Raw genomic sequence first — 27,080 nt, forward strand, 5'->3', positions numbered from 1 at the left:
AACGGTACGTAGTGCCATCCAATTTTGAATAACGCACGTCTCCATCCGAATATAGGCAACTGGAAGCCCAAATTGGGAATCTGGAATTTGCTTTATTATCTGTTTCATATTTTGTAAAACATTTATGAGTTTTTTGATTAAGAAACTCAACGATTTCAAAGCGAGAATTGGCAACAACAACAAAACAAAAAAAAAAAAAAAAAAAAGAAACACTCCAGCACACGAGACTGTGTTTTGGAAATTCTAAAAATATGCTGATTTTAAAATTATTTTGGATATTGCTGTTGAACTGAATTTTATGGTTTAAGTGCGAAGAACACGATATTTAATAAATAAAGGCAACACACAAAATGTTAAAAAAACGCCCCTTAAATTACTTAAAAGTTGCATCTGCATGTGTGGAAGAGTGAATCATGAGAAAAGAAGTGAAATATTTGTTTATATTTGGTGAAAAATCGTCCACTGCAGCAACTATGCTTTAAATCAGAAGAGTGAAAACGCGAAAAATTATCACTATGATTGTATCGTTGACAGTTGTACCGCTGGGTAGGCCCAGGTTTAGATTTGTATTTAATAATGCGGACCCATAGTCCTCGAAAAAATCATAAGACTATGGGTCCGCATTATTAAATACAAATCTAAACCTGGGCCTACCCAGTGTTATAACTGTCAACGATACAATCATACACAGCGAGCGTGTCATAATACACCTCGCTGTGTTCAGGCGCGGCAGGAATCATATGGTACTATAGTGTCTGTTCTTGGTAAGATGTGCTGAAAATCACAGATCCCATCTCTGCTCTTTTAAGGGCACCCAAAATTATAATGCAAAGTGTATCCTATGCCTGGGACCGCACCTAGCATCCTCTATCTCTTGCCCACGCAGACCAGGAAATCTAAATAGTAACGATAACCACAATGAAGAAATAAAAAAATATTAAATATTCTGAAATGGAAAATATTCAAAGCAATGCTACCTCAGAAAACTCTCAAAAAAGTTATGACAGGTCACGTGATACTGCTAACCAATCTGAAAACACTAACTCATATGCAACTGAAGTTTAAAATAAAATAAATCCCATCAAAAATTCCAATTCTAATGCCAAAAAGGAACAATCCCGAGAAAAAATATAAATAACAGGCATGAACGTACAGGGGAAAACCTAGACAAATTCATAGCTTTCATGGCTTCAATATATGATCTTTATGATGACTTCTGTAATGCTAAATTTGTCACTGACAAAATGACTGTAGGATTTGAAGCACTCAGGATCTACAAAAATATCAATAATGACTAATACAAACAATTTCCAAAATTATTCAAATTTTAATAGACTAAACTACACCAAGATAATTTTCTACAATTGTGATGGTTTACTAAGGCAGCATTTACAAAATACTAAATTTTTGTTTGAAAACAACCTAGATATGATGTTACTCAATGAAACATCTCAAGCCCAATAAAAAATTCAAAGTTGCAAATTATGGAGTCTATAGAAATGATAAAATGCACAAAAGTGGAGGAGGTACAGCTATCATTGTAAAAAATTCAGTCAAACATACTGAATATCTTCTGCCAAATTTTTCTACAATAGAAGCTTGTGCCTGCCTAATCTAAAGCAATAATTATACTCCATATCTAATTGTTTCAGTGCACAAACCACCTCAAAAAATTATCAATACTGCCGAAATTGACTATATCTCCAACTTGGGATACCCTATCATCATTGCAGGTGATCTAAATTGCAAACACCCAGCATGGCACTCCAGACTTACTAACAGTAATGGAGTTAGATTGTATAATTATATGCAAAACTCTCCTATCAATATTCTAGCTACCACAGAGCCAACACACATTTCGGCTAATAATAACCACATCTCTTATGTTATAGACATACTTATTACCTGCAATATCCCTCAAATTCCAGACCTTATCAATATCACAGACCTGGACTCTGATCATAATCCCATTATGTTCATTTTGAATAATATTAAGCATTATATGCCCCCACAGCCTACTCAAGTAAACTCGACTGACTTTAAATATACTAGTTTAATATCTTATACAACAATATCTCTGCTGCAGCTAAAATGACTACTCCAGACTTAATAGAAGAAGCAACTACTAAATTTAACAATAAAATTCTGGATGCCATCAATAAAGCAACTAGAAATTCATCCAAAAAAGACTACTCCCTTCCTATCAATATTGTAGAAGAAATTAGAAACAAGAACAGATTAAGGAAGATCTGGCAGAGAACTAGAGACCAGAGAGATCATAATAATTATAAAAGATGTGACTACACAGTCAAAAAATTATGCTTTGAATTTAAAAAAGACAGCTGGAACGACTCTGTAGAAAACTTATCTCATACAGATCATTCTATCTTTGAATTTAAAAAAGACAGCTGGAACGACTCTGTAGAAAACTTATCTCATACAGATCATTCTGTTTGAAAATTAGCCAGAAAACTAAGAAATACCAACCAGAAAATTGGACCTATTGAGAACAACAACACAGTTATTTATCATCCTGTAGATATTGCCAATGAATTTGCAGATGTCTATGAAGAACAATTCAAAAATAACTTTTCGCATCCGGAAGACAACAACATTAAAGAACAAGTTCATAACTTTATTAATTCCAATAGGAGCACAGCTAATCCTCCTAACACTCCCTCTGAAGTATTCTATCTGATTAAGCATTTAAATCCTAAAAAAGCCAGCGGTTATGACAAAATTTCAAATACTGCCATACAGAATCTTCCTAAAAAAGCTATGATCTTTCTTGTCAACTTATTCAATGACAGCCTGAGGAATAATTACATCCCTAATGTCTGGAAAATTGCTACTATTATTGTCATTAAAAAACCTGGAAAGGACAAAAAATTAACCACAAGTTACACCATTTTCTCTTTTACCTACTATTTCCAAATTATTTGAAAAAATCATTCAAAAAAGATTGCAACAATATGCTCAAGATAATAGCATAATTTCTCCTTATCAGTTTGGCTTCAGGAAAAATTACTCCACCACTCACCAAGTCTCCCGCATCGTTGAAAAGATCGGTGAAGCCTTTAATAAAAAGGAAACAGTAGCTGCTCTTTTCCTCGATGTGGAAAAAGCATTTGACAAAGTTTGGCATACTGGCCTTATATTCAAACTTATTACCTACAATTTCCCTCCTGCTCTAATCATCATTATCTTCAATTATCTGCAAAACAGATACTTCCAAGTTAGAATCAACTCTGACTACTCAAACAAAAGAAAAATTAATGCTGGCGTCCCTCAGGGAGCAAATTTGGCTCCTTATCTCTACATTATTTATATAAATGATTTCCCAAATTATCCAGGTACTGAGTTAGCTCAGTATGCTGATAGTACTGCTATCTTTTCTACATCCATCAACCTTACCTATGCTCAACACAAATTGCAAAATGCTGTTAATAATATCCAAGATTGACTCCAAAAATGGAAGATTAAAATTAATTCACAGGAAAGTACTAATATCATCTTCAAACGCACTAATAGAAGACCTGTATGCGATCATCTGTACATTAATAATCAACCGGTCAATACAGATAACTCAGTCAAATATCTTGGCATTAACCTAGATTCCAAACTTAATTTTAAAATTCATCCACAAGCTACCAAAGCCAAAACTATGCAAGCTTTTATGAGTGTATATTCAATAATCAATAGACACTCGAAACTGAGCATAAATACAAAAAAAAAATATCTATTTACAACTCATAAGTCCTGTAATGCTTTACGGTTCGCCAGTGGGCAGCAGCAGCACGCACGAACAGAAAGCCTCTGCAAACATTGCAAAATGAAATCATAAGAACCATGCTGGGTGCTCCGTGGTTCGTAAGAAATGAAGTCCTACATAGACATATGAAAATTAACACAACTAACGAAGAAATACTAAAGACCGTCTATAAATTCTACAATAAAATCGAAAATCATCCCTCAAATCTCGTCAAAAACATGGGCAATTACGATTACATTATAGAACAGCCGTACAAAAGACCAAGGACAATTCATCACAATGTTCGTTGGTAACATATGTATATACTCATCATCGTATTTTATTATTTTATTATTCAGTATTTACTCAAGATTTTTGCTATACTTCAATTCTTTTGAACCTTGAATGAATTTTTATTGAAGGAATTACCTTATTTATCTGCAACTGTATTGGCCGATTAGCAGCTACACCTCTATACTCAAGTTATATTTTTCTTTAATCATCATGCATCAGCATCATCATACTGATATTTTTCTAAGTTTACTGATAATGTTAGAATACAATTCTATTCATCAGATTTGTAAATAGTCTATTATTTATTTTAATATAGAGCAAAATATGTCATCTTGAGCATCTCTCGACTCTGCCAATCAACATCACGGAAATAGCACACGTGACCAGCACCTCTGACTTACGTTAGTAAATTGAAATTACATCCCTGGCATAGATGTCACTTTTGTAATCAACATCTCGAATTAACACTGTGATTCAGGAATCTATTTTACTACTTACATGCATCCCTATGAGACAAGCACCAATATATTTCTAAGGCCTTTAATGGATAATATAACAGGTCAAGTAATGTACTTTTATTAGTACAAAACTTGAAGTATAACGTTATGACCTGACCTGACCTGAAAGGTCAGATCCCACTCCAACATTCAGAATAATCAATTCGGCTTTCGTCAAGGACATTCAACAACTAATTCTCAATTTTAGCAGAAAAAAATTGCAGAAGCTTTTAATAATAAATCTTGTTTCGTTGCCTGCTTCCTGGACATCGCATTTGACAAAATTTGGCCTAATGGTTTACTCTACAAAATCATCTAAATTAAAAGCGACATTAATAAAGCATGTAGAATCATTAGGATTTTTTGGAAGCCAGAGAGATGAAAAATTAACAACCGCCTTCGCCGGGAATCGAACCACGGACCTCTGGAATACCGGCCCAACGTGCAGAACCACTACACCCGAAGAACGCTAGGAAAGTGGGAGAAATACATTATATACTCCCCTTTTTGAAAGGGTGACTAGGGTTTTAGGGGACCTAGTCGCCAAATCCTGGGTGTGGAGAATCTTCATCCACAACCCTTTTAATTTGGGTGTCACTTGTAGAGTCATTAGGTTAATTAGAAGCAGAAAAGATGAAAAATATGCAACCGCCTTCACTTGGAATCGAACCACGGACCTCTGGAATACCGGCCCAGCGTACTACCATTACACCACGAAGGCACGCTAGGGAAGTGGGAGAAATACCTTATAAGCATTTCTGAATAAATTAATGTCCCAATATTCCGCTTTTCGTTCCCATCATTCTAATAAATTGCATTTTTATTTTTCCAAAGAGGCGATTTGCCCAGAAGGACTATTAATTTCGTTTCAGCATTCTACGTTGGCTCACTATAAATGTCGGTTCACTTTTTAAATTGTTGCCGCCGAATATTAGAGCCCCGTTGTGTTATATTTAATGAAGAGTCTGCATGAATGTTATGTACAGTGGATGGACAAAAATATGGAAACACCTTGTGAAATGCACGTTTGAAAAGAAAGATTGATTTTAATGAAATATGTAGGTGGCGCTGGCATTTTTGACTACTGACGCCACCTATACAACTTCGTAAATGTGGTAAACAGTTCAGTTGTTGTCGGAATACAGTTATGTGAGGTTGTCATTGCATTATGTCAGAGTTAAGAGACTTCGAACGTGGGCAAAGTGTTGGAGCACGTATGGTAGGTGCTTCCGTAAGCAAGGTAGCCGAGGTGTTTAGTGTTTCAAGAGGTACTGTATCAAAGATTTATTCCGCATATTTGAAAAGCGGAAAAACATCATCTGCTAAATCACAGCGCGGACGAAAGTGTGTCCTGAGTGATCGTGACAGACGATCATTAAGGGCAATTGTGACGAAAAATAAGAAGACCACAGCTGCAAAAGTTACTGCCTGAATGAATGTTGTGTTATTAAACCCTGTGAGTACCAAAACAATTAGAAGGGAGCTTCATAAACAGGGAATTGCTGACCGTGCTGCAATTGAGAAGCCACTCATCAGTGATGCTAATGCCCGTAACAGGAAAAGGTGGTGTTTAAGTCATAAAGCCTGGACTACAGAGCAGTGGAAGCGAGTAATATGGTCTGACGAGTCTTCTTTCACATTGTTTCCCACTTCTGGCCGAGTTTACGTCTGAAGAACGCCATCTCAAGCCTATAATACAGACTGCTTGTTGCCAAGAGTGAAACATGGCAGGGGTTCTGTTATGGTTTGGGCAGCCATATCGTGGTTCTCTGCTAGCCCCATGATAACTGTGTCAGAGCACATGACTGCCAAGACTTATGTGAACATTTTGGCCGATCAAGTTCATCCCATGGTACAAACTTTGTTCCCCGATGGTGATGGTGTCTTCCAAGATGACAAAGCCCCTGTTCACACAGCTCACATTGTCCAGGACTGGTTTTCTGAGCACGAGGATGAGTTGTCCCATCTCCCCTGGCCACCACAGTCACCAGACCTGAATATTATCGAACCTTTGTGGTCTACATTGGAACGGAAAGTGCGTTCTCGTTATCCACCGCCAACATCGTTATCTGAACTTGCCACCGTTTTGCAGGAAGAATGGTATAATATTCCCTTGGCAAACAAACAGGAACTGTATTTATCCATTCCGAGAAGACTGCAAGCTGTTTTGGATGCCAACGGGTTTCCTACCTCATATTAAGCAAAGAAACATGTTTTTTTAAAGGTGTTTCCATATTTTTGTCCAACCCCTGTATGTTTCTCGCATTGTGATAAAACAACAATACCTAGAGTCATCAAACTTTGAATACTGAACATTTCCACCCAAATATGGGCATTTGGAAGCCGAAATTTAGAATTTGTTTAATTCTCGATTTTATATTTTGTAAAACTTTAACAAATTTTTTATTAACAAACTCCACGATTTCAAAGCGAACAACGGCAAGACTGTAAGGAAAAATCATTTTTATCTCCAGAGCGCGAGACTGTGTATTGGAAATTCTAAAGCTATGCCCCGTTTAACATTATTTTGCAATATTGCTGACGAACTGAATTTTATGGTTTAAATGCGAAGAACATGATATTTAATAAGTAAAGGTAACATACAAAATGTTAAAAAAGCGCCCCTTTGGGCGTAATGTAAAATCTGAATGCTTTCAAAAATTTTTTTATTTATATTTATTTGATTTTTTCCCTCACAATTATTATTTGAAAATAATGCTACTACTTAGTAATTTTCTTTCAAATAATAAACAAAAGCAAAAGATCAGATTTTCACTTTGAAGGTAGGCAGTTAAAAATACGACACAAATTTTGCAATCGACTTTTTTTACAACTTGCTAGAAAGAAACCTTCCTTATGGGTGATACTCGTAGGATAAAATAACACTCACTGTAAAAGTTAAATGATACTACCAGATAAAATGAATTTTAAACCATCAATTTACACTGTATTAAGACACACACTTCTTTAATAGCATATATAAGTAAAAGATATTTTTTTGCCCTTATAACACAGAAAAGAGACTTTTCTTCGCGACTTTTTAACCTTTTTCCAATTTGATTCTTTATAGTGAAAGCATATAAACCGTATCCCAAATGATCTAGTTTTCGAAATATTTCTGTTAATTCCCAACAAAAAGTGAATGGTTAATTAAGTGTAATCGCCTTGAATGAGAAGAAATTAATACATTCCAATCAAACATTTTTTTAATGCAGTATTTTATCTGGTCTTTAAAAAATTCTGTATTAAAATGCTGCACAATTAGCTTTCTCTCACACAGAATTTCCCTTTGTTCGCTCTAAGCTTGATCTTTCGACCTGCGAGGAGAGGCCCACTAGCGGCCGAGCGGTAAAAGTTGCTGAACACTGGCAGTTCGGGCGAGGTTCGAATCCTCTAGCTGCATGCACATTCTCGTGGTTTTCCGCACGTGTAATGTGTATACGAGCCAGTTTCCCTTAGAAAGACCTCCACAAAGGCATCCCTTTCCTTAGGCAGATAGCTCTAGTGTGCTTTACCGTAATCTCAATACATCAATCAAAATCAACACCCTGCGGGAAGAAAGACTTCTGTCTGTCTTAGGTTGAAGCATAAACAGAAAACTTGCTGCTTAATATGTTGTGCGACTTTTAAAAAGTTCATACATGGACGATTAAATAATTATAATTTCTGTCTAATCACTTATTTAAGTAAATTACTAATCGAACGTAATCAACTTTTAGCTAACAGTTTATAATTTAATATTTCAAAGACCTTAGCGGGGACAAAGAGCTCTTTACGTTCAAACATAAAGAAAAGGTTTGCTTGTTACGACATGAACCTTTAAAAAGTCTAAACGTAATTTAGTTCTTAATTCTACAAACTGGAAAGGAACTAGATCGAAAGAAAACGCAGCCGATTTTTGTTTTATTCAGGGAGAATTGTTTATTTTTATTGCTTACAAATCTTGAGATATATCATATAAAGTCAAATAATTTCTTACATGGCTTTACCGCTTCTATCATGTTTAGCAACATTCAGTCATATAATCTTAAAAGTCTTCAATTCTGCCAGTTCCTTAATACAATTCATTTCAAATTGTATTTAGCTCACCAGAGGCAAAGCGGAAAAATAGGTGAAAACAGGTAGTTCGAACAGGGTTCATATCCTAGCTGCATCGCAGTTTCGTCGTTTTCTTCACATTTTTGGCTTGGTTTATTTGATTACGGCATAGCACACTACCTCAGTAAGGGCAGTGATACTTTCCTGGAGAAATGTCTAAGGAAAACTGACTCATACCCACGTTATGTATGGGGGAAAAGACGATAACGCCGATGCAGCCAGCCCGTTCGCCCAAAATTGAGTCCAGGTCAAACTACCAGCGTTCAGCGACTTTACTGCTGTACTGCTATGACCCGTTTTTCTCAACTATAAAGTGGCCGGGAGCCAGGAAAGGGGTATTGTCGTGACTTGCGATGTGGCGAATTTTGGTACTTAGTTATTACTTTTGTAACAGACAGCGCCACCACTTTTTCAAGTCATTTCATCACACAGTTGCCATTCGCCAATGTAACAGCCAATTAAAAAATATTCAGAACTACCTTTCAAATTTGCATAATAAGATTTATTCTTATTAAATATTAATATATATATATATATATATATATATATATATTTTGTCTGTTTTGCAAAATATTTATTTCTTGTGCTGTGTTTTATATTACGGATAAGAAAATTTTCAGTGTACGAAAATACAAGTGTGAATTTTTTTTATTAAATTAGCTGGTTTAAGTATTTCACTGAATTATTTGGTATTAATATAACTGAAAGTGAGCTCCTAAATGTGATGGATATAGATAATATCAAGAACTTTACGCATATAGTGAATGAAACACACCCAATTTTGTACTGCTATATTTACTTGTCAAAATCTATTTCAAACGATTTGTTGTAAGCACAGCATTAAAAAGTCTGATATGTAGACCACGACTTCCCTTGCGCGGAATATTAAATTATACGCACATTTTTTTTCTGCATTTCATTGAAACTTATTTCCTCTCTCATTAGAGATAGTTTTCTCTTTCAATTAATTCAATTCTCACTTTGCGACAAGACAAAAATACATAAAACCTCAAAATAGCTTTATTAAAAATTGCAAAATATAGAGACTTGAAACACCAAATACAATTAAAACAATTAAAAAAAAACAATTTTTACAATTAAAATTATTGTTTCTACGCAAAAACAAGTAGTTATGCCAGCGACAAGAAGGCAGATTTTTCGGTGCACAAAACTTTTACTTTGGGTCCCACTTGGCAAAAAGACACTGAAAGTGCAGAAACTGAATTCACTATTTCGCTAAGTTTCAAATGCAAACAAATATGGCAGCTATAGTAAAAAAAAATTAGGCTTAGCCGCACTTAAAAAACTTTTAAATAGCTAATAATTCTACAACTATTGCATGCAGATTAAATAAAGGCATAAGAACTTTAACTGGGAGATAAGAACAACATAATTCAATCATTTTTAAAGCAAAACATGCACAATTTACCAATATATAAAAATTATTTTTAAAAAAAACTGAGCTCACGCAGCTGAGTTACAAAGTGGGTATATTTGCTTATTTATACACTTTTGGTGCAGCCGAATCCAACCAAAAAGGTAGGTGCACAACTACATGTTATATCATATACAAAATTTCAACGTTTTGAGTCTACACGTTTTTGATTTATGCGAGCTACATACTTACATACGTACATCTAGACATCACAAAAAAATCTGTCCTGAATCCATTTTAAATCCTTTTTGCAAACCGTTTTGGGAAAAAGAGTCCTTTATTCTGTTCTTACCTACAGATGTCATGCAAAAACATCGTTCATTGTATCTGATAGCAGTTAATATATGGGTATTTTCATTGAAATATGATACCCGAAAATTTTCATGGCTGCGACACTTCTTACAAAAGTACAACTTACTTCGTTTGATTTACTTACAACTTACTTCGTTCACTGTCTGTCTCATTATTTACAACTTACTTCGTACAAGGAAGTAAAAAAGTGAGTTCTCAAATATCAGTAAATAATTAATTTTATTCCTTTTGTTCTTTCATATTATAATAGTTTATCATTTATCAGTACAAAAACTGAGGTAATTAAAAAATTAACTTTTTAGATATTTTTAGTATTTTTTCATTAACGTTATAAGGTATTTTCTCCCTCCTTTCTGCATGCCTTCGTGGTGTAACCGTAGCACACTCGGCGCGTATTCGAGAGGTGCAGGTTCAAGTTCCGGCGACTCCTTTGCACATTTTTCACAGCTCCTTTAAAATAACCTAATGACTCTACAGTGGCGCTCGAACTAAAATGTTGTGAACGATGATTCTTCACAACCAGGATTTAACGATCGGGTTTCCTAATTTCCATTTGCCCTTTAAAAGGGATAATGTATTTTCTCTCTCCTTCCAGTATGCCTTTGTGGTGTGACGGTTAGCACACTAGGCGCGTATTCGAGAGGTTCAGGTTCGAGTCCTGGCAAAAGGCATTGCTCATTTTCAAAAATACCTCTCGGCGTATTATAAAAAAATGACCTAATAGATTCTAAAACGTAATTAATGAAAATCATTTCAACCCAAAATAGGATTTGCGTTAGTGAATTTTAGTTAAGAATAGTGGCTCCCCACTATTCTGAATATTATTGGAATAATTTAAAGATTAAATCCGATAGTATCTTAAGATGGTTTTGCAATCAGAAAACAAACTCATATTGATTCATCCTTATTTTCTTTACAAATGCCGAATATCTGTTTGCAAGTCTAATCTGTTTTCAAATCAAATGCCGAATATCTGTTTTCTATTTGAACTTGATCAAATAGTGTGTTAGTGTTTAATTCAAAAGATAATATTATGCATTGATTAACATTTCCTCTAACTTCTTTTTAACTAAGGTTGCCTATGAGCAACCCCTTTAATTCTGACTCGCAGCTTTTATTTTTAGGTCAGGATATGAATGTAATGTTAAGGCCAGGATATGAACGTCGGAAGGTTAAGGATATGAACCTTTAAATAATAGGATTTCTTTTGAAGCACAGCGGCATGACAATGATCAATAATCTTAGCATCACTAAGAATAATTTTCTGGGTTCTCATACTGAAATTTTCCCAGAGTATTAAAAGTTGTAAATGAAAACGTAAGCATATTATAAAGGAAAATGTAGCCGAAAAATGCTGTGACTGCTATTTAACTCTAAAGAGGGGTTATCAAAGAGAAAATGAGAATTAATATTGATTAAAATTGCATTTTAGGTAATTATTACTGATTATAATAGACTGCAATGTTTGAATATGAATTCTTTGAATATTTTTTTAAAAAATTATGATTGCGAAAATAGAAAAATAGTTTCTTGGATTGATTCCTTTCTCACAGAAGCCAGATGAATTCTGTTTTACTTAATGAAAACTAAAATTTATTTGCATATTAATCTGTCCTCTATGAGCACTTTATTTCAGTGATCTCTATTAATCTGCCATTTGTTTTTCTTAATTTAAATGCTTCAAGAATAATTAGAAAAGGACCTAATTCTCTTCTTGCCTTTAAATTCTTCATTTGTAAAACTGCATTTTCAGCTATAATCATGTGAAATAATTCTCTAAATATAATTCAGTGCAGAAAAAATAAGATATATAAACAGCTTGCAAATGGGATCACCACTTAGATTCTGTTTTAGAAATATGATGAAGCTTACGAAAAATCTAGGAAGCGAAGTAATTCCGTACAATATTTTATAATTTTTTATCAATGATCAACCTGTAAATATAATTTATCGACATGCAAATATAATTTAATAATTTAATGTGTACGTATATGTTACCGTGAAACACCGAAATTGGAGGATATCGACTTTCACCGGAGAATGACAACATTTACCACATACATCGGTGAAAGATCGAATATTGCATTACATTCTTGTACATTCGGACCCTCACCGGTGTTATGTCGACAATCACAGATATGCTCTGGTGTAGGTCGAAAAGAGAGTTCATAAGAAGTCATAATAGTTTAAGTTGTTGCAATAAATAAGATTTGAGTCACATAATTTAGTAAGCTTTTTATTACTATTATTTTATTTTCTCATTTAGAACGCACTGTATAATTAAGTAAGTTTTTAACTTCTATTATTTTCCTTTCTCATTTTCAATGTACTGTGTGTTTTAAGTTCTTATTTTAAGTCTCAAGTGCTTTTTTTCGTGACTGAATTACGGAGAAGAAATATATTCTTATATGTTCAACATTCACCGGTGAAAGTCGACATTCTCCAGATTTCGGTATTTCACCATAACATATGTTCTACATGTAAATATTATAATATATATATGCATGTATATGTGAGGAGAAGGTTCATTAGCGTCTGAGTGGTAAAGCCGCTAAACAGTGATAGTTCGGTCCGGAGTTCGCATTCCAGTGAACGGAATGGCTGTATGGGCGTTTACGCTCCCCGGGGAAAGCGATTAGAAATACGATTTGTATGCGATTGAAATGCGATATTAATGTGCAAAATTGATATAATTTTGAATATTTGTTTCACCTGTTCATTCGTGCTTTCCCAGTGCTCGGGTACCTTGGCAAGGTCGGGGGGCTCCCTCTCCAAGGAGGGTCGAAAGCCTGAGCAAAAGTGCCTACTACTTACTGACTTGGTGTGAACCCCAGGGTACCAGGTCGGTCTACAGACCCAGTGCATCTTATTTAGTTAAGCGTTGAATAACTCTACCTACATCAAAATGAGTTCTAAAGACATTCTCAAAGAAGGACAGGCATATATTGCCACCTTAGAGACAATATTGACAAATTCTGGCATATTCTGGCATAAACAAGGCAGTAGCCGCTGATATTCGACATCAATTTCAATTGATGTTCAACCTTCTAACTGAACAGTGTGTCGAGATGGCACACATGGAAGGACAAATTCATCAAACGCCAAACATTAAAGACTCTTATGCGGACGTACTTAAACGTCCAGCTCGTGACCGATCCAAAACATGGAGAAAACCAGATAAACAACATGTCACTATTTTATACCCCACAAATGAAGGGGATAAACCAGACAACATCAGAAAGAAGCTCTTAAAAACTATTGATCCCACAAAGCTCCACATTGGAGTGAAAAGACTTAAAAATGAGGCAAAAGGTGGTCTCTTAATAGAGACCAATAAAGCGGAAGACATAGAGACGCTAGAAAATGAAATAAATACTGTACCAGAACTTAAAAAGGACCTACAAATTGTTCGTCCTACACGTAGGCTTCCTAAAATTATAATATATGATATTCCAAGGGACTTGACTAAGGAAGAACTTAAGGAAGCCATTTTAGCCCAAAACGAAGGCATCGATGGTGATGGCCTACAGGTTAAATTTCCTATCAAGCATAAGAACAGAAATCATTGGGTTTGTGAAACCTCACCGGAGGTTTTCAAACACTTACTAAGTTACGCAAACTGTGCGTTAATTGGGAACGTTTCAATTTAAGAGAATACATCAGACCAACGCAGTGTTTTAAATGCTGCCAATACCGACATATTTCTAAACAATGCCAAACAGAAGAGGCATGTGGACATTGTGGAGAAGTGGGACATTCCCACAAAAATTGTGACAATAACTACCAAAGATGTATTCATTGTGCAGAAAGAAATGCGAATAGTGATAAGCACCTTGACGAGCAGCACTCAAGTTTCTCAAAAGACTGTCCTAGCAGACAGCTAGAAATTGAAGATCTTCGAAGAAAAATCAATTATGGCTAGAGAACTTATTCAAAATATAAAAGCGTTGCAAATTAATTTAGCGAGATCACATGTCGCAACAGCACAACTAAAGACTTGTATCTTTGAATACGACTTGATTTTTATTCAAGAACCATACTGTATCAATGACAAGCCGTCTGGCTTTCCGACTCAAACATTTTTTCTCCAAATGACCACCCCAAAACAGCCACAGTGGTGGTTAACCCACGACTTACGGTTCTGAATACTTACGCTTCTTCTACTTTAAATGTTATTACATTAAAGATTGAACATAGGACAATAACCATTTTTAACTGTTATACTCAACCTATAACGGACTTAACAGATTTAACTACTCTGTTAAACTTAGCTGAACGTTACTTTGACGATCAACATGATCTTCTTCTCCTTGGCGACTTAAACGCGAAAAGTGTGCTCTGGGGCTCCCCCTTCAAGGATCCCAGAAAACGCACACTTAGAGAATTCTTAACAATGCATAGACTGGCTGTTGAAAACGATCCGGATGGTCCCCCTACCTACAACTGCACAAGGGGAAAGAGCTGGATTGATATTACAGCTTCCAGATCAATCTCTTCCACGTCTTTCATTCATAATTGGAAAGTTATGGACTGTATCACTTTAAGTGATCATTGTTATATCTCTTTTGAAATTACGTATCAACATTCTAGCTCAACTCAAAGAGTCAAATATAAACTTACACAAATGGATTGGCTCTTACTGAAGGCAAAAATTGGTCACTTTTTTGGTTCAATGGAATCTTACTTGCCTAAAGATACAGTTGATCTTAATCAACTTATAATTAAGTGGACTCAGAAAATACAGGAATACTGTGACTTGGCAACCCACGCCAAGGGAAAATATGTTAAAACTCAACACAAAGGTGTCCCTTGGTGGACCCCGGAACTCTCAATATTACGAAAAAGAATCCTCGCTTTGAGAAAGCGTTATCACAAATGTATTCATGATGACGAACTAAGGGCACACTATAAGCAAGTCTATGAAAAAGACCTTGCTCTCTATAAAAGAAAGCTTATGCAAGCCAAAAGAACAACCTGGAAAAGATATCTGGAGCGTCAAAGTCCTAGTTCACCCTTCGGGGTACACTATGACATTGCTAAGGGGACTATGCAATCCCCTCTACAATTAAAAGCGTTACTCAAACCAGATAAAACCAAGACTTCCACAATAGAAGAAACTATACGTTTCCTAATGGATTACCACTTTCCTAAAGATATAATCAGCGAAGACACGGAGTTTCATACGACAATTCGTAACAACTTAAGGAATCCATATAATTCAATAAATGATGTTCCGTTTACGATTCCAGAAGTGGAAAATGCTATCAAATCCCTCAATCCAGGCAAAGCACCTGGAATGGACAATATATCTAAAGAAATTATAGCTGAAGTTTTCTATGCTAACCCACAATTACAAGTAGCGTTACTTAATGAACTCTTCCGTCGAGGAATATTTCCTAACTGCTGGAAGACAGCGAAATTAGTATTATTCTCAAAAGAAGGAAAAAATGGTGAGCTTCCTGATGCTTACCGCCCTATTTGCTTGCTTAACGCATGGAGTAAAGTCTATGATAAATTAATCACTAACAGATTGACTTATTTCTTAGTATCGAATTCCAAATTAAGTGAACAACAATATGGCTTCACGGCGGGAAAATGCTCAGCAGATGCCATCAAGGACAACATAGTCTCACAAATAGAAGCAAACCGACGTAATAATAATTACACCAACGTTATCTCTTTGGATATCAAGAGTGCATTCAACAATATTTGGTGGCCGTTCCTACTACAGGAACTCCGCAATCTGGGATGTCCTCTAAATATTTATAAAGTTATTGAAAGTTTATTGGATAATAGACATATAATCTATGAAATAAATAATGTTCAATACTCCATAAAACAAGAAAAAGGATGTGTACAAGGATCCAACTCTGGACCACTATTCTGGAATATAGTAATGAATATAGCTTTAAAACTCGAATTTGAAGATGGAATCCACATCCAAGCTTATGCGGACGACGTTTCACTCCTAGTAACAGGATCTATGTATATGCAAATTCAAACCAAGGCAAAGTTGGCGCTTCAAAAACTATCAGAATGGGCACTCAAGTGCAAACTTCAATTCTCTCCCGAAAAGTCAAAGTCTATGTTTATAGCAATCAAAAAGCGTGGTGCAGCCTATTCAGCACCGACAATAAAGATGAACGATCATACCATTAAGCAACAAAAATCCATTCAATATCTTGGAATAGTCATAGATGAATGCCTTACCTGGCTACCTCATCTAGATTATATTAAATCTAAAGTTTGTAAAATAATGAACAATCTTCTTAGATTACTTGGGATGCCCAAACCAGTTCTGAAAGAACTTTATAAACGTGCAATAGAGCGTACCATAGTAAACACATGTCCTGCCTGGTGGTACCCACCTACGGTAAAAATGCGAAACAAAACAAACTCTATACAACGCATAGCACTTCTTGCAATGATCAAAAGCTATAAGACTGCCCCTACTGCAGCTCTTCAAGTGATTGCTGGAATTATGCCGCTTGATCTTAAATTGGACATGGAAAGCATCATCCAACGTACCAAACGAGGATGGACTGACTTTAAATATGAGGACTTAGAACTTTCACGGGATCAGATTGAATTCCCAGTACCTAAATGGCATTCTCATCCAGCTCATATTCAAGTCTTCGGATGGGACAACAAGCCTCCAATCAATAAAGGTTTAGAAATTTATACGGACAGTTCAAAAAGTGAAGACGGCACTGGAGCTGGCTTCTGTTCCTTCATGAATGGAGTTTGTCACGATCAATTTATGTTTAAACTGGATAAGACTAGTACAGTATATCAAGCTGAAACTTTAGCATTAAAGTCGGCATTACTATGGTTAAAATCACACCCCAGTCCTGCGCATATATATTCGGATAGCCAGGCTGTTTTAAAGTCTATCCATAAATACAATATCTATAATCAGAACATTATCGCCATAAAGAAATTACTGGCTTTTACAAAAGCAAAGCTTCATTGGATAAGAGGACACCAAGGCACTGCCGGCAATGAAAAAGCCGACGAGCTAGCCAAACAAGGGATTTACTCGAACACGTACCTAGACTGCAAGATCCCTATGAGTAATAGCATCAGAACGACAAACGTTCACACTTCTACCGAATGTTTCGGAGAAACGGCATTTCAGTGATTTTTTTTAAATCAAGTTATCACTAATCACGGAGCCTTTCCGATTTATATTAACAGATTCAAACTAAAGGAATCTACATGCAAGTGTCAATGTGGTAGTGAATCCGCAGATGCACTTCATATGATTATAGACTGTTCCAGTGTATCAACAAAACGTAGAGAAATTTTCAAACAAAATATAACTTTAGAAACTCTAAAACAACTAATTAAGAACGACAAGGGACGATCTTTGTTATCAAGTTTTATGGAATACATATACCATAATGAATCAGATCTGTACTTATAAATTGATTGTATTATATAATATTATTGTACTTATATTGGAATACTCATATCACAATGAATTAGATCTGTACTTGTAAATTCAATCGTATCATGTAATATCTTTGTACTTTTATTTGCCATGTTATTAATCATTTAATTATTGTAATACTTAATATTGATTCTTTACTTTGTTCTTCCTATCATTCTATGTTGCATTGTATAACTCAATTTATGTTCAAAAAATAATTTGTTTTGTAAATATAAAAACATGCTATGTAATGTATTTTTTCAATAAAGACGTTGGCGAGGCCAACACATCTCCTAGTCAGAAGACCTCAAAATTCTAACTAGGTCTTTCAAAAATTCTAATTGGCATTATTTGATCTTTGAGCTCTTGCTCCAAAATTGAAAATTTCCTTAGCCTATTGGCTCTGGTGATACTTCTGCTTAAGAAGTGCGGACCAGACAATCCATTTTCATGTTGTATGGGCGTTTACGTGGTTTTCCCCATGTATAACGCATATACGATCCAGTTTTGCTTAGAAAGTCCTCTACAGAGGCATCCTTACCCTTAGGCAGATAGCCGTCGAGTGCTTTGCTATATTTAAATAAACCACAACAAACCATATAAGTAATTTAAAAATCGCTTTATTTTATATATGCTTATAAAATGTATATATATATGTGTGTGTATGCGTAATTAAAAATTTTCTAATTGCTTCAGAACCTAACATTTATATTGATATTATATACATATACATACATTAATGAACATTGTATATTTAAGATTTTTTTCTTTCATATTTTATACCTGGTAGAGACATTAGGTATTTTTTTCCGGAATCAGGCAAAATGAAAATTAACAGAGCCTTCGCCGGGAATAGAACCACGGACCTCTGACAATACCGGCTCAGCGTGCAGAACCACTACACCATGAAGGGATGCTAGGAAGGCACGAGAAATACCTTACATACTCCCCTTTTGAAAGGGCGACTGAGGTTTTTAGGGGACCCAATCGCCAAATCCTGGGCGCAGAGAATCCTCATGAAACACCCTTTTAGTTCGGGCGCCACTTTAGAGACATTAGGTATTTTTTTCTGGAAGCATGCAAGATGAAAAATTAACAACGCCTTTGCTGGGAATCGAACCACGGACCTCTGACAATACCGGCTCAGCATGCAGAACCACTATACCACGAAGGGATGCTAGGAAGGCGGGAGAAATACCTTATAACCTTGTTCTTTATTTTGTTGCATTTATTTATGCCTATATACATACATATAAAAAAAAACATAATAATAGGCTAAAAATTAAAAGCAAAATTTTTAAACCCGTCCTGCACTATAGATATGTGTGTATTGGACGGCAGAATTTAGGGAAGTTGAAATTTTTGGAATTTGGGAAAGCACCGAGTGTCAAAATTAAGGGATGAGAAGTATTTATGATTTAGGGAAAGCACTGGGATCCAAAGTTTAGGCATGGTTAAAATTTAGAACTTACAAAAGCGCTTTGCAGCAGAATTTAGGACCTGTAGAGGCGATACCAGGCGGTTTCAAGCGCCAGCCCTAGATAAAGCCTTAAGTATATATGTGGGAGTTTATTTATTCAGGACTCATATTAGTTTGAAGCATGTGCAAGAAATAAACGTAGGTATAGTAAAAAACTAAACTATTACAATTCAGGCTTAATTCAGAACGCTATAGGAGCAAGACAAAATTTAGCGAAACCACTTGGGTTTCGTTGCCAATCTTGTGATACATAGCCAATAACGTATAACACACGCTATTAAGTTAGGCTAAAATTATCATTACTGATTCTAAGGCATTTTAAATTAATGTAGCAGACTGCGCTGCTCCCTGACCTTCTAATTTGACCCAGTTTATTAATTTTCGCAGACTGTTATTATTACAGAAATTTTATAAAAACTAAGCTTGAACTTTCGATTATGTCGAAAAGAGTTTCCAATTCTGGAGTTACAAAAGGGATCTACAAAGCGAAACCATGTTTAGAAGTCCATTAAACAAAATGTGGAATTGCTGCAAAAAATGCATACAGGCATATTCGTCTTAAAATTATGTGAGGAGTATGGCATTGGAAAGTCCACTGTATATGACACAAGAAAAAAGAAAAAGGAACTTTTTGAATTTTTTGTGGGAGCATCTTAAACAACTTGCATTGAACGAAATGTTTAATAAAGTAAACAAATATTAAGCTTTCTTTTGTAAATTTTGATACCCTTTAGATCATAATTGTTCTTTATTTCATAAATTACAATTTCATAATTTTAATTGTATAATTTCTGCATGCCATCTTACCAGATTTAAATTGATGATCTATTATTAGGGGGACCAAAAAGTAATGTCGTTTCTACGCATGTCGACAACAACGATAGACAACAACATGCTAAGGGCAGAAGTGGACGCAAATCAATGTCAAACAATCGAGGAACTGTCAAACACTCTTAACCAACCTTGGTCGACCAAAAACATTTAAAGCAGAATGGAAAAATAAGCAAAGCAGGTGTTTGAGTCCCCCATAATCTGTCCGAAGAGAACAAGGCCAACCTATCCATCACACGCAATGTATTGCTTCAACGGCACCATACAGAACCATTTTTTGATCGCTTGATTAGTGGAGACAGAAAAATAAGTCCTATATGATAATCCAAAACTCAAAAGGCAGTTTTAATAGGGGTTACAAAGGGTTTACATCCCGAAAAGGCACTTCTGGGTATTTGGTGGAGTATTCGTGGAATTGTTCATTTTGAATTGCTGAAATCTGGAAAAACTGTTAATGTAGACCTTTATTCTGAACAATTGGATCTAGTGAACCAATCTTTAATTGGAAAATATCCGGCCATTGTCAACGGAAAAGGCGTCATTCTGCAACACGACTGTGCAAGACGAACACTGGAAAAACATAATGAATTGGGGTGGGAGGTACTGCCTCACCCACCATATTCGCCCGATATCGCACCCTCGGATTTCCATTTATTCCAATCCCTACAACATTTTCTTAGTAACAAAAAATTTCAAAATTTTGATGATGTCCAAAATGCCATCTTGAGATATTTTACTCAAAAACCAATTGATTTTTATTGATCTGGGATTGAAATCTGCATACTAGATGGCAAAAGGTTGCTGATAACGAGGGTGATTATATTATTGCTTAAAAATAAAAACTTGTTACAAATTTATTTGTTTGAATTTAATGTAAGAAAGCAACATTACTTTACAGCCCCCCACAGGATTTGGAAATATCCCAAATCCGGAATCAGCTAGTGCGGATTTCGAACTTTGTACTGTATTTATTAATACTATATGAAGAGATACTTTTTTAAATTATAAAAAATATTGCTTAAATTTTTAATGCATTTTATTCTCACTTTTTTGAAGTGTTTGTAAGAGTAAATTTTTAATTTTGCAATGTTATTGTCTGTTATTTTACTTCAATATTTATAATTAAATTTTATATACAACAAAATTTATTTTGTAGATTTCAAAATTGTGCATCATATACATATTTAATACTTCTAAATATGTCAAACAATACATAAAAAGTATTATAAATTAAACATGCTTATCTTCTACTACAGAAATGTTTAACAGCAACAAAATTTAATTATAAGATTTTTCTTTTCTTTCATGTTTGCAGCAAATGCAAGAAATAAAAATAATTCTGAAGATGTTTTTTATGTTGAAAGGTATCTAGTGGCATTAACTGCATAAGATACTTTTAAGCAAGTTGTAGCTTATATTTAAAAGAGTCGCTGATATTATCATCCAAGCCTCATATTTTCAAACTACAGTAAATTTTTTTATAAACATGAGGTTTAGAATAATCACTTTCCTAAAAATCAAATAATGACACAAACATCAAGTTCTTAGGAGCCTGAATTAATCAGAATCACAGAAATTCAGTGGTTATGTAGAAATTATCCACAGCAGGACAACTCAGAAAGTTCTGGGGACAAGTAAAACATGCACCAAAAATTTTGGAATCATTTGCCATGATCTTTATTAAATAAATTTAAGATGATTTCTGAAAATAAAAATTCAACTTTTTTTAAAATTAAATACTGGAAAGCACTTTCCTGTTTTCTCACATGTGCTTAAAATTCTAATTTAGAATGCAGTTGTCAAGAACTGAATTTATTGCCTATGAAAAAATATTTCATTTTCAGATTAGATATAAAAGAATTTTTTTACCTCAGTAGTACATAGAGACTTCAAACTGCAAAATGTCCTGCAAAAAAGAAATAAAAATGCATTTCAATAGTCAGTACATAACAGAATATGCTATACAATATTTACATATAAGTTGCTTCAAAGGACTAAACTGGGAAGTAAATTTCTTCTGAAATTTAAGATGAATATGAAGAAGGTATACAATAAATAATTATGAAACTAAATTGAAGACCTTTAACTAAGAATTTAAACATGCTGCTAATTAATGTATACAGAATCATAGCCTTTAGTGCAGTAATAAGGAATAGCAAATGTAATAAACAGTAACTCTTTAATCAACACTAAGAAAACTGCTGAAACTGAACATAAAACACTAAGTTAATAATTTCAGAAACAGTTACAAAAAAATAATTGTTTAAAATCTTTACATATAACAACATAACACTGTTGGGCATAATAACAATTCAGCCTTTTAGGGCATAGTACATGCAGCAGAAAAGGTTTGAGATGGCACACAATTTGCTCTCAGTTCAGTTTTATATCCCTTTGGCCAGTGAAGGCAAACTCATTAGTCAACAGAGTCAATTATCAACAGTTCAGCACTGTATTTATTAATACTTGTATTCTCTTTTCAAGTATCTTCTTCCATTCATTCTCTGCATATGTCCAAACCATCTTATACCTTTCTCAACACTACATCTTTTTTCGCTCCACAACACTCCCTAAAATTAACTCAATATTTCAGTTTTTAAGTCTTAGTTAAACTATATATATATGTCGAATAAAACTTGATATTATACTTAATAACGATACTATTTTATTGATAAAAGAGAATTGCAATATATTGAAAAACTTGAATCGCAATAATGACTAACAAAACACTAATGTAAACAATGGCCTTGCATCTTCTTGAAAAGTTTGCATTTTGTATGTTGTTTTTCATTTTAAGCCTTATTACAAGTTTTCATGAATAAGATGACTTCTCTATTTACTCTTGACAAAAAGTTCATGCTTGAAAATTATTGATCGTATGAATATGTAGACTCGAATAAGAAAAACATCAAACGTTAGTTTTTTAAGCTGATTACATGAGTCGGGAATAATATTATTCCACATGTTTTCCTTCTCCAGATTACTTGTGCTGTGAACTAAGCACACATTTATTTTTCTCCAATGTTTCTACATCAGCACTTAAAATGTTCAAATTTCAAGTTTCATAATTTTTTTTTTTTTTTTTTAAATTCAGCAATTGATTTCAGAGTTGCCAATGTGAATATTAAACAGAGAAATGCAATTCCGTTGCACTAGTATTAAGAGGTTTTTTAACAAAGGCTAATGTTGCTTTGCTGATTCAGAATTCCTGAAACCTGCTGAGAAAAACTTCTGTCATAAAACTGTTGTTTTGAAATGGCAAATGTCAATATTAGATCTATTTTCTTGAGAATGTTTCAACAGGCTTGGAAAGTGAACCAAAGTTTCTGTTTCAAAAATCTTGAGCAGAAAGAGATAATTTGCTTTCAAATGAAATAACTTCTTCCAACATCAGAAAAATTGTGTTTCCTCTTCCCTATAGGAGGTTCGAATCCCGCGAACGGGCTGGCTGCATGGGCGTTTTCGTGGTTTTCCCCATGTGTAACGTGTTAAAAATGAGCCAGTTTCCCTTAGAAAGTCCTCCACGAAGGCATCCCTCCTCTTAGGCAGATAGCCCTCGAGGCTTTGCCATAATCACACACACACACACACACCTCTTCCCTATAGTTTTTTGATTAAGCTGATTTAGATGAGATGTAACGTCTACCATAAAATAAAATTTTTGGATCTACTGATCATTCATTAGTTCTGGATTATAAACACTCATTTCAAGGAGTAATGCTTTAACTTCTGTTAATAAGGATGCAAAACATTTCAAAACATTTCCTCTTGATAACCAACGCACTTTATTATTCAGCAGAAGATCTGAGTACTCGCTCTCCATTTCAACTAAAAATTCTTTAAACTGGCGATGATTAAAAGCTGTAGTAATAATGAGGTTAACAATAATATAATTATGAATTCCATAACTTTGCAAATTTCTTCTGGAAATGTCGAGCACAAAGCGCTTCTTGATGAATGATACAATGGTAAGTAAGATCTTGTCACTGATTTTTCCTTTCAAAATAATAACAAAAACGTTTCTTACCCCGGTCATTCTTTTCGCCCTGTTTGTTGCAACTGAGACAAGTTTATCGAGATTTGGTGATCTACCAGGAGACCAGAAGAAAAAGCAGAGTTGGCAGCTGTGGTTTATAAATATAAAAAACTATTTTTATTCGAATCCTGGTATATACCAACATTTTCTGTACTTTTTTTGGTTTAATTTATAAAGTAAGTTCAAAAGCAATCTAAATAAATATATATATGCATTTTTCAAGTACTGAAAAGGAAGGGCATGATGGGAATGATCTTCTAGCAATGGTGAAAGGGGTGGAATAGGGCAAAATAGGTTGAGAACCACAATGTTAGATCTTTTAAGTATTAGTTAAAAAAAAAATAAGTTTGAAGCTTTACACGGCATTTAATTATTATTAAATGAAATTTGTTTACATCTAATTAGAATTTCGGAACACTTCCGCAAAGAACCCGGCAAATGTAAACATCGCCAACTCTGGCGATAATAGTTCAAACCTGGTAATCCGGCAGATTCAACCTATTCGCTTGTAAGAAGGTTGCAACCATTCCTCTAACGTTCATTTTGTTGAATTATCACCGTCATTGTTCGCATTTGCCAATTTAAATTATTCTTCACTTATTTATTATTATTTTTTTTTGTATTTTCACGTTATTATTTATGAACTTTTAACAAATAGATAGAAATATTTTCATATAATAAAGGAAGTTTTCGGTGACAGATGCTAGTTTGTGGAAGAAAATATGGCGGGAGAGGGGTTAATGATAATTGGTAACATGGCTGTTAACGTAGCGTTAAGCACACAGAATCATGAGGTTTCCAACCGATAAAATATTTTGACTTCATCACCTGCCAAAATATGCATTTTAAATAATTAATTAAGTAATGTTTTTATTATTGGTATGGTCATCTAAAATTATGAGAAAAACAATATTTATGGCTTAAAACTTTAACCAGATAATATATTGTTAATGCTTTTCCAACAATAACATTTGAGAAGATTTCAGGTGTGACACACAAAGAGATGATTAAACTGAAATAAAAAGTATTATTGATTCTCTAAAATGACAGAATAGTTTTATGGATACTCAAAGTCATCAAAATTAGCAAACCACTACTTGTGTAATGAATCCAAGTGCAAATGACTCTTCAAAAGTTTTATTAACAATGCTACTGAATAGAATTTCAATACTGAAAATTATTGGCACTGTCAAATATACTATGAAAGACAGGCAGTTGTTTCAACATAAAATGCTTTAAACTGTTTACAAGTAAATTGATAAAAATAACATTGAAAAACTGTTTATGTAAAATGGATGTATTAAAAGTCATGCATTCATTAATTTATTACAGGCACATGGCTCTTATTGAACTAAGACTGTCACTGAATGATTGTTTAGAATCGACATTTCTTGCTGTCTGAAACCTACTTCACCTATGATGTAAATATGCAGTTGTGGTTCTCACTGACATAAAGTTTAGCCACTCCTGATCGATTATATATGTCTACTGTATTTATACCTATTATACTAATTATCAGATACAATTTTGAGAATATCAACAAGCAAAACACTTAAAAATTTAAAAAAGACACTTGTAGTAGAAATATTAATATTCTATATGAATTATGGAAAGTACATGTAATGAATAATACCATGACCAAACACTTAAAAAAAAGAATAGATTAAGTATTTCCTACCTCGATACTTGAGAAAGCAATCCTGTTACACAACACATAGTTAACTTTTGATTACATGATATTACATATTACATATTTAGTCCTACGAGTGGTTAAGAAGACTGAATAGTGGTAGTTCAATCTCGGCTCAAATCCTGAAAAACGAGCTGGTTGTGCAGGTTATTTTTTTCGTATGTGTTTTGTGAATTTTGTGACATTTTCGTGGTTTTCCATGATCCTATTTACCCTAGAAAATATTCACAAAAGCATGCCTTTTTCAGCTAGCTCTCACATGCTTTGTATATTGAATTAAGTACACACAAACCCTTCTTAATTTTAAAATGATAAAGTTATTAAGTTCACATTACATGCAACGAAGCTTTTTACAAGCCAGGATACTTTCTTTAACAATTACAGTGCTAATTAGTGCTGTACTTCTCAGTTATATGTGAAATAACATCTCAGTGTCACTGCTTGTGACACATTTGTTTCACTTAAGTCTTCTTATGCAGTCATAAGCATGAAATAAACAAAACAATAACATTTGAGAAGATTTCAGGTGTGACACACAAAGAGATGATTAAACTGAAATAAAAAGTATTATTGATTCTCTAAAATGACAGAATAGTTTTATGGATACTCAAAAACTCATGGTTATGCATGAAAAACCTAATCCATACATCCTTGGTGACTGATATTAACATAGTTTTTATGCTGCATTTGTGAACTACGCGGTTAAATTGAGTGAAATTGTGACTAAATTTCAGAAGACTTATAAAATTATGGTGTGAAAATTTAAATGTGAAATTAAAATCAAGGATACATTGGACAGAACAATCAAAAAAGAAATGTTGTCCATAAATATATTAATAATAATTAATGATAAAATGGACATTTAAAATATTCATATAATAAATATATACAATTAGTGTAATTAAAATAAATATATGCATTTAAAAATGATCTAACTTGGACCATATTTGCAATTTTTGTAATGTTATTAAATATGGACTTTAAATAAAATTTTTAGCAGCATACATCATTTGGGTTTGTTTAAATTATGGAAAAGCATGGGAGAGATATCTGCCTAAAAGAAAAGATGCCTTCAAGGAGGTCTTTCTGAAGGACACTGGTTTGAATCCACGTTACATATTGGGAATACCATGAAAACAATCATACAACTTGCCCATTAGCTTGGCTAACTAAACTACCAGAGTTCAGTCACTTTACTGTTTAGCTGCTGATGAGCTGTATATC

At 34.1% G+C, this 27,080-nt stretch overlaps 1 long non-coding RNA gene across 3 annotated transcripts in view; it reads left to right on the forward strand.

Annotated features, from left to right (window-relative positions):
- Window positions 1–26,860, forward strand: part of LOC146998806 (uncharacterized) — an 88,155-nt gene extending 61,295 nt beyond the window's left edge. For 2 of the 3 annotated variants that reach the window (XR_015039717.1, XR_015039716.1), the window contains one exon: window positions 20,135–21,620. This is a non-coding gene — a long non-coding RNA (uncharacterized LOC146998806). Of the gene's footprint in view, window positions 1–20,134; window positions 21,621–25,498 lie in introns of those variants that run through there. The other variant, XR_015039715.1, reaches the window with a different exon arrangement.
- The last annotated feature ends 220 nt before the right edge of the window (window positions 26,861–27,080 follow it).

This window comes from Stegodyphus dumicola, chromosome 2, assembly GCF_044657685.1.
Source record: "Stegodyphus dumicola isolate Sdum_Otavi_A_Nest chromosome 2, ASM4465768v1".
NCBI classification, from domain to species: Eukaryota; Metazoa; Arthropoda; class Arachnida; order Araneae; family Eresidae; genus Stegodyphus; species Stegodyphus dumicola.